Genomic DNA, 16010 nt, shown 5'->3' on the forward strand with positions numbered 1-16010 from the left:
TCATTTAGTTGCCATAAATGCTGTTAGGTTATTTTTATAGAACAAAAAGCCCACACTGAGTTGTCATCTAGCACGTTTTGTAACAGTTAGCCTAGCAACACTATAGCTTACAAGCCATACAGCTAACTCTGCTAGCTGCCTTGTTATCCAGGTAAAATTCTTCTCAATAACTATTGGGTATAAATGCCATGAAATCAGAGGTGTAAAGAGTACTGATATATCCTACTCAAGTAAAAGTACTGTTAGTTGGTTGAAGATGTACTCAAGTACAAGTAAGTCATACATAAAATACTCAAGTACAAGTAAAAAGTAGCTCAGTTAAATACTACTCAACGTCAAAGTTACTTTCAACCCCCACGTTTATTTTTGGTAATAAATCTTGCCATGGTTCCCTTGCATACAGTAAACATTTCATGTATAAACTTAAAAAGGAAGAGACCAAATATTGCACAATTGGAATTGAATCTGTATAAAATGAACAATTCTTAAAAAAAAAAAAAAAAAAAAAAATATGAATGAATGAAGGAATTCACTCACCATTGAATAAAATTACATATTTTTATCTTGAAGAACAGCTAAATGTATTAACTCTAAAACTGATAAAATAACTGTCAGTCAATGCTGTTTTGGTGCGGTGCATTACTTTTAATCTGATTGTTCGGCTATCGATTGTTGTCTAGTCATTGAATTTTATGTAGTTTCACAATGTTAAATCATTTTAAAACTAAAAAATAGTAACTTACTCGGTAATGGTGTGGGTGTAGAAATATAACAAATGACCTGACTTCTTTTAAAACCTACTTAAGTACAAGTAACATTACTGGTTTAGAAATATACTCAAAAAAGTACAAGTACCCATAAAAGCAACTCAATTACAGTAATGTGAGTACTTCATTACTTTCACCTCTGCCTGAAATACATGGTTCAGTTTAATGAAAATCAACTCAGCAGCAGTTTTAACATGAGACATGACCTCCTGTGAACCTAAAAGGAAAGTCAATCAAACTCAGCTCAAATTGAGATTGCTTTACTGGGAAGCAACGAGTCTGCAAAGCAAATGGTTGCTGCTGTTGTCTGTAAATATAAATATCAGCACGGCAAATTAGTGTGACATAAGGCATTTGAAATGAATATTCTCTCTGTTGTTAGCAAGAGAAGCAATTAAGACAAAGAAGGAAGATAACCTGATGAAGATTAAACTTGGTCACAAGGGCAGAGCTGTAATTACAATTATACAGTTTTCTGAACAATATTTTTCTACATCATCACTTCAGGGCACCCGACTCCTTCCTAAAGACGTTACATGGAGAAAGTCATCAGATAGCTAATGAGCGTTAAGCCCAATACACACACACACACACACACACAGGTATTTAGACACATTTTATGATAGTAAAATAATAATTTTGTTAAAGATGTTAAAATATTTTTTACATAGTGCTAGTTACAGCATACGCTGAGTTTGCACGAATGGCGGTGGAGGTGAGTGGGGGCAGGGGGAGCATTGCCCCCTTGTGGTCAAAAGTTTTCATTACAGTTTTGAAACCATGTTGAAATGTTATTGCGATTTTAAAATGTTTTTCTGCTGCTTTGATTCTAACATATTACTGTTAGTTTCGGGTCACAGATGTCAGTTCTACCTCAGGTGAGTAGTATATATTTTCAGTGAAATGGGCCCAAACTTTTGAGACTTTAGGTTGGTTCTTCCGTTGCCCAATTCTTTTTCACAATGTAAATGGTGGTTAGCGTTGAGGTAGCAACACAATTGATATGCAAACACAGCCATCCTATAGTAAGGACAGATCTGGACTTCTTTATAACGTCTTGGAGAATAATTAATGCCAAAGTATTGGAGAAATTTTTTTTCTCATTCTATGGCTAAGATGTTCTGATTCTCAAACTTTGTCTGCCAAATCCTTCCTGGTTAGATTACACTAGAAAAATACAAACCTCTCATTGGAAGAAACTGCAATTTGACCCGTGTTAATGATTCAATCTTTCAACTGAATTAAAAAACAAATCTGATATCAGCCTTTATTTGGATAAATTATTCATTTAACAAGAAGCTGCCAGTTACACGTTTGTATCCCACAGTGACCATTTTGTTTTGATTTTAAAATCTTGTGATATATGTGCTCAAGCATCATTAAATCTGACATAAAACCAACACATGAGAAGAAGTCATGTCTTTGGGAATCATTGGGTTGATGTTGAAGACCATGGATGTCCTTCTGACATCCTGTCTCTTTAATATCACATTGCGGCACCTTTACGAAGAACAGCTATTCCCTTTTTATTACTCTTGTTTTCAAAATACAGTGAGGACAAGGACCAAGCTCGAGTTACAATTTAATTGTGGTTGCACTTTTTAGAATTTGCTTCAGGCTCATTTTGTAGGAAACACGACTCTTGATGGACACAGCGGGATATTGCAGAGATTGAGTCAGTGCCAAAGTAGTTGGGGAATGGTAACAGTCTCCCGGCTCTCTGTGGGATAGTAAGATATTGCAATGGCTGCTTTGGTGTTAATTGGTCCATTCTGTAGGCTTGAATACACAAAAGTACCCAATGTCCGTAACCCCCCCCCCGAAATTTTTTTTTTAATTAAAACGCATTTTTATTAATTTTTGGAGGTAAAAAGTAATTATTCCATACCTGCGTAGCTCTACTTGTTAAATCAGGAATAAATGTGATAAACCCCTTTTTAGTTTATCATAAGCAGCTCATCTAAATACTGACTGTCCTGTAGAATTAATAATCACTTACGTGTTTCCAATCTGATGACATTATTTTCAGTAAAACACCTAGCAGTCTGCAGTATGTAACAAAACCATTTCCGAGGCAGTAGGACTCCAGCAAACCACAGTGAGAGCTGTAATCCACAAATAGGGAGAATGTGAAATGGTGGGGAACCTTCTAAGGCGTGACTGGCCTATCAATACTAATCCATTTACAGAGTCACTCCTCATTCATAAAGCTACAAAAACACAAGAAACATCTGCTGTTTTGCATGATTCTGTTAAATTCGTAACTATAAAAAGAGACAAGAAAATATAGCACCAAGCAGAGATTTTAATGGCTAAACCCCCTGAGTGTGTACAAAGTCATTGCAGAAAAATTTCACAAAGGATTGTAAAGGTTTATGTCCTAGTAGTGACTAGTAGTAATTGCAATTTTTATTACATGGGGATTATATGATGGTATGCAGAATAGTAAGGTTGGTATTGATGACTAGCTACTATAAACAGTATCTAAATGCAGTCCTTTCTTAGCAGATTTCATTAAAATATATATATATATATATTTTTGTCTACATACTAGTGTTGTGTTCAAGACCACACTATCCGAGACCAAGACTTGCCCGAGACCAGAATGCACCGAGACCAAGACAAGACCAAGACTTTCGGGAGCCGAGACCGAGTCAAGACCAAGACCGAGACAAGCCGAGACCAAGACCATAAACATTTTTTTTTCAATTTAAAAAAATATATAAATAAATAAAATTATGACAAGGTTCAACAGTTAAATAACATTCTCTCTTTAATTTTAGTGTATTTTAAATACATTTGATGGACAAAAAAGGTGCCTGCAAAAAATTAACTAAAATATTAAAACTACTACTGCTACTGATAAATTCACAATTATTCTACATATTTGAAAACAAGATTTTTATGTCAGCTGAATGTACAGCAAGTGTTTAAAAGCATTTCTGCCAAGAAATAATGATTCTTGATTCTGATTCTTTGAGTTGTGCAGGTTTAACAGGTCACAGATTTCACAAGATAATTTTTTAGTTTGAAAAAGCCTTTACACAGGTTATTTTTATTAATTCACTTAGTTGATATAGTTTAATTTGGTTGCTGTAATGTAACTAGGATATTCAATTCACAAAGGTTTCCAGCTGTAACTGTAAAAGTGAAACTTTCTGAAATAAAACTACAAACAAGTTGTCATCAGTGTAAAAAACATAGAGCTACAGGTAGATGTGAAACTAAATAAAACAAACAAACCCTGGAACAGTCATGTGACAAATCAATCAATTGTTCTTGTTGAGAATTATTATTATTATTCTGGAAACAGAAACTATAAAAATTAATTATATTGTGAACCTGTTTATATTGTGGGGAACATATTATATACATACATGTAATTGGAGTCTAAAGACACAAAAAAAAAACACCACTTTAAAAAGAAAATAGACTAATATAAGACCTCTTTACAGTTATTTGACTCATTCTGTGATGCGCGGCGATGACGCGCTGGTGACGACATAATCCAAGATGACGGCGGCCCGGACTACAGCCGATATTATGTAATAAAGCCTTAAAAGACATGGATATAATGAAAAGAGTGGATGGACAGATGCATAAACATGCAGACTTTCACACGGACACACAAGGACTTATTAAACACACACGGACCTCAGTAAACACGGTAAAAGGAACAGGCTTCACCGCTCGGCTGGCACTAGGACCCAGAAGCAGAGTAAGTGCGTCACCTATCCATCCTTCACAGGCTGTAATATCACCAGTTTATCATTTTACCAGTTATTAGAGCTACTGTCTTTACCAGTGAGATAATATTTATTACTGGTGATTGTTTTCTGGAGTTTTACTGGGATTTTTACCGGTGATTAGTTCATATCTCCCTTCTGCTCCGCGGTCCAAACTGACACCGCAGACACACACACACACACACACACACACAGTCACATTAAGGAAGGTTGCGGTCATTATACAGGGTGGATTAAATAATGACTAAAGGATTGTTTTATCCCGTTCTTCTCCGTGTTATTATCACATTATAAAAAAGGTTAAAAATAGCAGGAATTAGTGCTGGTCTCGAACGGTCTTGACGGAAAATCCCGAGTCCGGGCAGCCCGAGTCCAAGACAAGACCGAGTCAAAATGCTTCAGAGACCGAGACAAGACCAAGACCTTTAAAATTTGGTCTCGAGACCGGTCTCGAGACCAAGACCGGTCTTGACCACCCCAACACTACTACATACTGTATGTTTTTAAAGGTTAAAGAACTCAAATACACCTCATGGTGATACTTGGACACGTCATCAGTGATGAACCCGGGGTCATAGGGTGTTTCGGGTCTTTAATCATCAGACACGCTCGCCTGGGTGACCCAGCCGGGGGTGATCAGACCCCAGCCTGTGTCCAAGTGGTGCATCATGGATCCACAGCCACCTGGAGGCCTTTTCTGTGGCCTCAAGGATGTTCTTGGTGGCTTTTCTCAACTGCTGTCCTCTAATGCAGTGGTCCCCAACCCCCGGGCCGCGGACCGGTACCGGTCCGTGGATCAATTGGTACCGGGCCGCACAAGAAATAATTAATAATTTCTGTTTTATTTATTATCAGAGTATGAACGATCTTTTATTTTGAAAAAACTTTTATTTTGAAAAATGACCGGATTCGCTCGTTTGCATCCCGGTCACTTGTGCGCCAAATTTTAACCCACAAGCTAGCAAAATGAGTAAGAAACAGACGTCTTTGGATATTTTTTTTGCGAAAGGGAAAAGGCCTAGTGAAGAGACAGAAGAAGAGCCTACGAGTTCAAAGAAAAAGAAAACTTTTACCAGACAATACAGGAGACCGACTTAAAATATGGGTTTATCGCGGCAGGTGATTCCCATATTCCAAGCCCGCTCTGCGTAATATGCGGCGACCGGCTTGCTAATGAGGCAATGAAGCCTTCAAAACTGCTTCGCCACTTGGAGACCAGGCACCCTGGATTAAAAGACAAGCCCCTGGAGTATTTTGAAAGAAAAAAACAGGAACACGAAGGACAGAAGAAATTACCGAGGGCCACCACATCAGTAAATGCGAATGCACTTAGAGCGTCATACTTAGTGGCTAACCGTATTGCTAAGGCTAAAAAGCCATTCACTATTGGTGAAGAATTGATCTTGCCCTCCACTAACGACATTTGCCGTGAACTTCTAGGGGAGGCCGCTGTTAAAAAGATAGCACAGGTGCCTCTGTCGGCTAGTACCGTGACTCGGCGCATTGAGGAAATAGCCGAAGACATTGAGACACAATTGTTGGAGAGGATTAATACATCACCGTGGTACGCCCTCCAGGTTGATGAATCTGCAGATGTTGACAACAAGGCAATACTACTTGTTTATGTGCAATATCTTTATCAGGAGGATGTGCATGAGGACATGTTATGTGCACTATCGTTGCCAACCAACACCACAGCCGCAGAACTGTTCAAGTCGCTGGATGGTTATATATCAGGAAAAATGAAATGGTCCTTTTGTATCGGCATATGCACAGACGGAGCTGCTGCCATGACCGGACAGCTGTCTGGTTTAACTGCTCGGATTAAGGAGGTTGCACCTGAGTGTGAATCTACGCATTGTATCATTCACAGGGAAATGCTGGCAAGCCGAAAAATGCGACCGGAATTGAACAGCGTATTGACTGACGTCGTTAAAGTTATTAACCATGTCAAAGCACATGCCCTTAACTCGCGCCTGTTTGAGCAGCTTTGTGAGGAGATGGACGCAGAGCACAGATGCCTTCTCTTATACACAGAAATAAGATGGTTATCCAGAGGGAAATCGCTGGCCAGAGTTTTTGAATTACGAGAGCCGCTGCAAAGATTTCTCTCAGAAAAGAAGTCACCGCTAGCAGCACATTTCAGTGACGAGGAATGGGTCGCAAAACTGGCTTACCTGTGCAATATATTCAACCTGCTCAATGAACTCAATCTGTCACTTCAAGGAAAAATGACAACTGTCTTCAAGTTGGCAGATAAAGTAGCTGCATTTAAAGCCAAATTGGATTTGTGGGGACGGCGAGTGAACAGAGGCGTATTGGACATGTTTCAAACATTATCGGGGATTTTGGGTGAGACTGAGCCTGAGCCTTCATTCTCCCAGCTGGTGCACGATCACCTGTCTTTGCTTTTAAAGGAGTTCGAGCGCTACTTCCCAACCACAAAGGACCCACGAAGTGGCAAGGAATGGATCCGCAACCCATTTGTCAACAAACCAGGTGAATCTAGCATATCTGTGCAAGAAGATGATCAACTGCTGGAAATCGCCAATGACGGCGGCTTTAAAATTATGTTCGAGACAACAACTCTGCCGGTGTTCTGGATTAAAGTCATGGCAGAATACCCTGATATCGCCACCACCGCACTGAAAACCCTGTTGCCATTTCCGACATCCTATCTGTGTTAAGGCGGGGTTTTCTGCAGTGACAGCAACCAAAACAAAACAACGGAGTAGACTGGATATAAGCAACACACTTCGGGTGTCATTGTCTCCCATCACTCCCAGATGGGACCGTCTCTGTGTAGAAAAACAAGCGCAGGGCTCCCATTGATTTGGCATTATGGTGAGTAAAAATTTCCATGCACTTTATATTACTTTTTGTGGTGTATCTGTATCTGTGCAGGCATGTAAAACGTACGCACGTAACTCTCAAAGGGGCGGTGCACTAACGCACCACCTGCCACTTCCTCCCGGTCTTAACAACAATTCCTGCAGAAGCAACCTTGACATCTGCGGAGTCCCTGTACATCATTACCTCTCTAGAGCGGGCAACTTTGAGGGAACTGAGAGGGAGATGCAGCTTGGTGGATTGGCCATGAAAGGCAATGTTGCTCAAGGACGGAGGGAGCCCCAGCCATTTCCTCAAAAACTTGCTGATGGTCTTCTCTAGTACCTCTACCGTTGTCATTGGTACCTCTTAGATTAACAGAGGCCAGAGTATTCTAGGTAGGACTCCGTGCTAGTACATCCAGGCCTTAAACTCTCCTGGGAGACCAGATTTATCGATAGCTGTGAGCCAAGAAGTCAGGTCGCTCTTTGTCTGCTGCAAAGCCGCTGCATCCTTCAGGGAGCTGTCAAAGATTTTGCCCAGGCTGTTGACAGGTCTTTCGGTCACCGTTGGAATCTTTGTCCCTCCAACTGAAAAGCGGAAATGGTCGGCCACTTTACCTTTTTTCAAGACTAGAGACCTGGACTTAGCTGGCTTGAAGCTCATTTTTGCCCATGTGATGAGCCGTTCAAGCCCCTGAAGGAGCCACCTGCACCCAGGCAAAGATGTGGTCATCACTGTCAAGTCATCCATAAAGGCTCTTATGGGGGGCTTATGTTCATGGCCAAGGAGAAGAGTGACACTGAGAATGTACAGCCGGTGATTATGCCCTTCTCCAGGTGGTGCCAGGCAGATGTTACTTGGCCTGCGGAGACTCTTGCGCTGAAATTGTTCTATTAGTCTATAATGAGGTTGCAGATTTTCCCAGGAACGTGGTGTCTTGTCAGTGCTGTTTCAACAAGCTTATGCGGGATAGATCCCTAGGCGTTGGTTAAGTCAAGCCAGAGCGTTGCCAAATCTCCTTTGTTTTGCCTTGCCTCCCGGATCAACTGCATCACCACTCCTGTATTCTCCAGGCACCCAGGCACTCCAGGAACGCCCCCCTTCTGGACAGAGGTGTCTATGTAGGCATTCTTCAAGAGGAACTCGGTTAGTTGTTGGGACACTATCTTAAAGAAAATTTTGCTTTCAACGCTGAGCAGCGAGATTATACGAAACTGCTCGATGTAGCTGGAGTTTTCTTCCTTCGGGATCCAGACGCCTTTGGCGTGTCTCCACTGTGTGGCGACTTTCCCTCTCCGCCATATCACCTTCAAGATCTTCCACAGACGCTTGAGGAGCCGTGGACACTGCTTGTAGACCTTGTAGGGTACACCACTTGGGCCGGGAACAGAACTAGATCTTGCAATTTTCACAACTCCCTTAACCTCTGCCAGGGTGGGCTCATTGCTGTTGAATTGGGATACTGGTTCTGGAGGTGTCACCAGTGCCTCAGACGGGCCAAGCTCTTGATCTCTTGAAGTGTCACTGAAGGTGGCATTGAGATGATGGTCGATCTCTTCTATATATTGTATAAAAAACAACAAATACAATTATTATTAATTATTATATTGCTTAGTTGTGAACATCACTAGCGATCCCTAAGGAAAGGTAAGCAAAAATGTAAATATATCAAAAGATAGGGCAGTGTTACACCCGAGTTAGGAGGAAACAAGGGAGGGGGAGTTTGGGTTGTTTCTGAAAAAGGATTGCAAGGGGTGTAAAGAGGACAGAGGGTAGAGAAACAATAATTGAGAAAGAAAGTAAATAAAATTAGTTAGACGGAAGTGAGGAAAGCTGTATGATTTTTGAAGAGTGAAATTCAGAAAGTCCAAATGAAAAGCCTGTGAAGATAATGTCGCAAAATGTGTGAAAGAGCATTGAAGACTTTCTAACCTGATTGTTTAACACAATGTTGATTGATGCACATTTACCGCAAAAGTGTTTTTGGCCTATTCATTTTAAAGAATGTTAAGAAATTACTGAAGCCGGGGTGCTCAAGTCTGTTCCTTAAAGGTCCCATATCATGCTATTTTTCACCCATCTCCATTTGTTCTAAGAACCCCAAAAACATAGTATTTAAGGTTTATTTCTCCAAACTCACCTGTTTTCCAGAGTTTTAGCCTCTGAAAAGTCACTTTCTGAGCAACTCTACAAACAGGATGATTTGCGGCCTATTTATGCATATTCATGAGTGGGCGTGTCTATAGACTGGACACTGACTTCCTCCTCCCCGCACTGTGACGTAGGGCCAGAGGATGCCCACTCCGTAGCCGAGCTCATGCTGCTTTATAAACATGAGACAGAGCGTTTCCCAGTACATACATAGACTGTAGAAAATACATACATAGCACTGCACGAAGGATGCTGAAATGTTCACCTTGGTGGGCGTATCTGTTTACATGTCAATCACGGCAGAGAATATCCTGGAGGCGCGGCTTCTCCAGCTCAGTGCCGCATCAAATTCGTCATCAAAGTGGGAACGCGCCTCAAATTGGAGCGAGGTGTTTGGGTTCGCCCTGCAGTAAGAAAGGAGCAAATCACCCTTTAACTAACGATTGAGGGAATCAATTAAAAAAACTTTGGGCATGTGTATGAAGCCCTAACAGCACTTTTATGATGTTTACTTTATGAATCTACTGGTGCTCCTCGTTTCTTGTGATCAACTTACATGTGTGTTGACAGCTGCTGTTAGTGGCTAGCGGTATTATAACGTGCAAAATAAATATTTTTACTGCCATGAAAAAAGCTGTGTAATTGTTTTTGCAAAAGTGGCAAATCGTAGAAGTTCGAACATCTATTGTTCCTCACACCAGCCTCACAGTCGCCTGTTTATTTGGATACTATTTGGACTGTCCTGTTTGCTCTGACAGAATGTGACGTGCCTAAGCTCTGGCTCAAATTTCCCCGTAAATATCTCACAAACAGAACAAGAGTTCGCCATTAATATTTTAATTTTAAAACAGAAAAACGCTGCTTTTCTGGTGTTTGTGGTTTCCGTATTTCTGTTTTGGTTTTAAGTCAGTAAAACAAAATAACCACAGCCCTTATTTGCTCTTTTGATTTTGTTTTAAAACTGAATAACCAAAGAACAAAAGGTACACGTATTTTCAACCAACCAAAGCTGACAAGTGCGCCTGTGGGCTGTTTTGTTTGTTTCAGTGTGTGGGCGTGTGGATGTTTGCAAGCTGATATGAAGGCATTCTATGTCAGAATTAGAGATCAAGGGAGATGTAGTTGTGTCTGTTCCCGTTTCTGCTAGGGACAGCAGAGGAATTCAAGCATTGGCGAGGTCCTACTCTTTGAATCAGCCATTCACAAAACGCTCCCTCTTGTTAAAAAAAAAAAAACCATTAGTAATCTTCTGTTCATCCCTCTTCCTCCTATGTTTTCTCTCTTTATGATTTCCACCTCGTTGCTGCCATCATCACTGTGCTACATCACTGGATAAGCCACGTGCTCTGTGTTTATCATCTGAAAAGGCGGGCAAGGGTGGGGTGGGGGGGGGTTGGGTTGCAGAGTGGGAGAGTGAGGTGGTGAAATTTCTCTCTCTCTCTTTGTCTAGTGCAACCCTAGACGTGCACGCACACACGCTCAGCGACGTACAGTCAGCCAGCCTGTAGGAGCTCGAGGAGAACGAGACAAAAATCACAACAGCTCTAACCAGACAGAACCCACCACAGAAATCCTACATCACACCACAGGTACAGTAACACAACATCTACCAGGGCATGGATGTCTATTCTGCTATGGTTATTCGAGAGTGATTTCGCTGAAATCTCTGAATGTTCTAACTTTATCTTTGCATGTCTAGGAAAAATATGTGATTTCTTGCTGTTTTGCCTCTTTTGTGCTGTGGCTTCTTTGTGTTAACGAAGCAGCGGAGGAGGAGGAGGAGGAGGAGGATGAGGGGGAGGAAGAAAAGAGGGATGGTAAAATGAGGACAGGATTTTTGGCTCTGCATGTGTGAACACTGCTGGTGGGGCTTTGTACTTAGGACTTTTCATTCCCATGCCTCCCGCCAGCTGTCTCTGCATTGGCGTGAGCAGAATGTCGACAGGTTGAATTTATTAACCTTGACAGGAAAATCAAAATGCGCCATTTGCCCAAACTGCACAAAAGCGATGACTGAGACACGTTGACCCTGAGAGGAGGCACGCCTTTACTGATTTATATAAAAATGTCTGTGCTGGAAGAGCAGCTTGGGAAGTTGCTGTTGTTTGAAAGATCAACAAATGTGGTGTTTAAGCTACTGAGAGGTGTGCTGAAGGTAATAGTGTCTGGTGTGAAACAGACATAGGTGGCTGAATGATGAATCCACTGTCAGGTGGTGGGTCATAAAAGCAGATTGAATTTGGTGCAAGCATTGTGTTATAGCAGCTGTCTGAATGCTGCTGATAACATCTGAGGGATTGAAAGTGTAATGGGCAGGGTTGGGGTCAATTACAATTTTCAACTACAACTCATGTTCAATTACAACTCGATTACGATGATAGGCATTTTCTCCAAACACAATTAAAATTACAATTATTATTTTCCCCCTGGAAGTCAATTACACTTACATTCTCAATTACTACACTTCAACTTCAATTAATCACAATTACTTAGCCTTAAAGGGGGCATATCATACCCATTTTTCACCTTTTAAAATAGTTCCCTGTGGTCTAAATGACAATCTGTGCTGGAGTTTGGTCAAAACATAACATGACTAAAGCAAAAGGGGAGGTTTAAGACCCGGTATAACATAGCTTTTTCAAAGCTCTCCGTTTTCTCCCTCCCCCCGCCCCTCTCTTCCTTGGGGTGTCCCGAAACAAATTATGAGGTTATGGAAACAGTTAGGGGTGAAGTGATTGGCACACACTAACAAGTATTTACCAACTACGGAGGAGACATTGCCATTAAAAATGAAATCCAGCCACTTCCTTCTTGTGTCTTTGGCAGCTGGAGTTCGAAGCAAAGCCCGATTCAACTTGTGATGTCACAAACTCAGGAAATTTGAAACGGAGCACTTTTCTCTGTGTTGTAAGACTTACACAGACCACAAACAAAGGACTGAATGGATTTATTTCACATTTTGTGTGTCGGTGGACACTCCAGTTACCTCATATGTGTTCAAAAACACTGCAAGAGTGGATTTTTCATAATATGTTCCTTTTAATAAATAACCCCATAAAACTCAACCTTCCACTTGTGTTAGCTTTCTGTTAGCATCTCTTATGATAAGTCAGTTTTGACCCATGTCTTTAAATCAGCTGTTTGTGTTTGATTAAATTGTAATTGACACTATTTATAGCATTTCATTGACAATTACAATTATAAAGTCAATTATCTGAACACAATTGCAATTCAATTATCATTTCAACAGCAATTACATCATAATTGTAATTAATTATCAAATACGCAATTACAATTATAATTGACCCCAACCCTGGTTTGTACTATTACCCATTACCAGGGTGGATAATTGAAGACAGAATTGTAATTGAAAAATGTAATTGACTCCAACCCTGGTAAGAATAATATAACACTAATAAAACTGTTAAGTAATTTATTTGACATAAAAACATGAATATAGTTTGTAGGCTATTTTGTACATGATTTAGTATGCAGCCCTGTGCTAGTTTGGGTTCCTATAAAGAGTTTCTTACTGAATTTTTAAATTTTTTTTTAATCAAGCCATGAATCATGTTGCTTTACAATTTATATCATTTATTTTTCCTACTGCTCGTGCTCCTGAGGCATTTTGAAAGAACCACTGAAGCGAATCCTGTTTTTCTTTTAGAAACCAGGCAGTTTGGGGTTTAAAAATAGAATTTACAAAGAGCAAGGCACTCCTGCAATGGCTCCTAAACTACTCACAGCAATGGTAACGCCCTTCCAATCATGCAAATACACACATTCCAATGTTAAGCTGTTGCAGTTTCAGCATTTAGCTCGGTATTTCAGAGTATTCAAGATTCAAAGTGTTTATTGTCATCTGCACAGTAAAAAGAAACATGTTTCCCTACACAATGAAATTCCTACTTTGCTCACCACACTGGATGCCACAAAAAAATGGAATAAAAATAAAAATGTAAACAAAGTACAAAAACCAAAGAAATAAAGCGAAAAGTATAGTAACAATAATTATAATAATTAAAAAAGTAATAACGGTAAATATGTACAAGATAGAAAAGTCAAATATAAAGTGTATTGTGCATTCTACAGTGGGGCAAAAAAGTATTTAGTCAGCCACCAATTGTGCAAGTACTCACTCTAAAAGGTGAGAGAGGCCTGTAATTTTCATCATACGCATACCTCAACTATGAGAAACAAAATGAGAAGAAAAAAAATCCACTTAAAATCATCATTTTAAGTTTGAGTACTTGCACAATTGGTGGCTGACTAAATACTTTTTTGCCCCACTGTATACAGTTCTATGTCTGATGGAAGAGGGTAAGAGTTTCTCAGTGTTGTGTAGAGCTGAGCATTTTTGATATTATCACAATATGATATTGATTTCTTGTCCTGTCTGTGCAGAAGTGCAGTTTACACGTGTCATGAAATGTGAAGTTAGTTAGATATGTTGAAGAGGTAAAGCCACAGATTTGTTTGCTTTATTTATATAAAGTTTAAATAAATCTGAAATTGTTTATTATGAAAGATTGATTTATTGTTTGTGTTTATTGAAAAATACATGGCAAGAGGCCCTTGAAAAAAATAATCGCATATTTAATCGCAATCGCAATATTGAGAAAAAAAAAATTGCAATTGGAATATTTTCCAAAATCATTCAGCCCTAGTCTGATGGTCCTGCCTATCACACTGCTGTACTTTCGTCCTGAGGGTAGAAGTGTAAACACTCCGTGTTGGGGGTTTGATGATGGGGTCAGATCTCCTATGAACTCTGCACTTGTAGATGCTCTGCAGAGAGGAGAGTGGAGTCCTGGTGATCTTTGCTGCTGTCGACTCTTCACCTGTACTCTCTGCAGGCGTTTGCGGTTTCGGAAGCAAGGCAAAGAAATGGAAAAAAAGTTGCATTTTTTTCTGAGAGAATGCTTTCATAAGGCATGAAAGGCTTTTGTGTTTTTATATTTCAGGCTCAGAAATTGTGATTAAATAAATTTGAACTTCAGTAATTGCGAACATAATTGTATTAGAATTTCAGGGGAAAATAACAATAGTAATTTGAATTGTAATTGTAATTGGAAAAAATGCTGGTTACCACAATCATAAATGAGTTGTAAGTATGCAATGTTTAAGGTATGTGACAAGCTTCCTGTCCTCTTTCTGAACCATGTTTTTGATGGCGTAGAAAAAACACAAAATCAAGAAAAAACAAAACAACTGTTGCAAGTTTTATTTCCACTCACACTTTGTGCAGTTAACACATGTAAACTAAGATCAGTTGACACCAAAATGATTCGAAACACAGGGAATAGTTGACCAGCTGTCATATTAGATCAGCGAGTTCTTTATCCCATATTCAAAATATCACTAGGATTAGTACATATGATTTCAACAAAGCCTATTGTGCATCTATACACAGACATGTTATGTCCCAAATTTACCCCAAAAGGATTTACCCTAAGCTAGACTGTTTACCTATAGAAAGGCTACACAGTGACTGGTGCAGATGCAGAGTCCTACCATAAAAGCTGAATCTGACCACACCTTAGATAATGAAACATTATTTTGCTTTGTATTTGTTTTATGACCAAAGTATTTCAAATTTTCACACAATCATGATACGCTCCAGTTTGAATGGATGTCCCTCAGCAACACCAACTCTGAATAGATCCGTCACAATACAGCCGTAAGATAAGCAATTCCCACGTAGTCTTTTTTTTCTTTTCTTTTTTAATATTTAACTTTTAAATTTCCAGATAATACAAAACAAAATGATGCATCAAAATCCTAAATGTAACTAAATGTTTGTTAAGGGGTCAAAATAGTTAGGTTGTGATAATTAGGTTGCTTTAAGGAGGTTTGTTTTTGCCAAATGTATTCTGCCTTTTCTGTTTGGGAACACACTCGCCTTGTTGCTCGGAATGTCGAGGCCCCCTCTCAGCCCCTGACTGAACAACCTGCCCCCTCCCCTCCCTCCCCCTCCCTCGCTGCTGCCTATTGGCATTATCAACAGCTGCACAAAGAGGTTGGCATCAATGGGAGGAAAACTGGTGCTGTTGTCATTGTGTGTTGCTTGCGGATACTTCATCTTCAGGCAAGTCTTTTCTGTCAGATGTCTGCTCTAATCACATTGCTTTCTCTTGTCTGTAACCTTAACCTGCAAGCATTATTCACTGTATGTAGAAATAACACAAGGTTGATGTTGTGGCCTCTGTTTAAGGATCATTTCGTCAGTGAGGATGTATAACGTCCTTAATATTGTTTTCTGTGTAATTTATTATCATTAATCCATAGATTTAGATTAACTTATCATCCAAATGTAGTCCTAATGTACCAACCACAGTACCCCAGCAGACAGAAATCTTTCAGAAGCCCAACGGTGATTAATTGGCAAAAAACAACAAAAAAAATGATCAAATTACCCATTCAAACCCATTGGAACAGTGACATCATACTGATTCTGAGGGGTATAGTGAGGGTTGGGTTATACTGATTAAGGGTGGAATTCAGATTCTAAGGG

The 16010-nt window shown here is 39.9% G+C and overlaps 1 protein-coding gene and 1 pseudogene across 3 annotated transcripts in view; one reads left to right on the forward strand and one right to left on the reverse strand.

Annotated features, from left to right (window-relative positions):
* Positions 1-7459: 7459 nt before the first annotated feature.
* On the reverse strand, positions 7460-15578 carry LOC114464266 (uncharacterized; annotated as a pseudogene).
* Positions 10931-16010, forward strand: part of ndrg4 (NDRG family member 4) — an 87402-nt gene continuing 82322 nt past the window's right edge. For 2 of the 3 annotated variants that reach the window (XM_028448824.1, XM_028448826.1), the window contains exon 1: positions 10932-11085. The gene's annotated coding sequence lies outside the window, so the exon portion shown is untranslated. Of the gene's footprint in view, positions 11086-16010 lie in introns of all 3 variants that reach the window. The other variant, XM_028448825.1, reaches the window with a different exon arrangement.

The sequence above is a fragment of the Gouania willdenowi genome, chromosome 6 (genome assembly GCF_900634775.1).
Source record: "Gouania willdenowi chromosome 6, fGouWil2.1, whole genome shotgun sequence".
Taxonomy (NCBI): Eukaryota; Metazoa; Chordata; class Actinopteri; order Blenniiformes; family Gobiesocidae; genus Gouania; species Gouania willdenowi.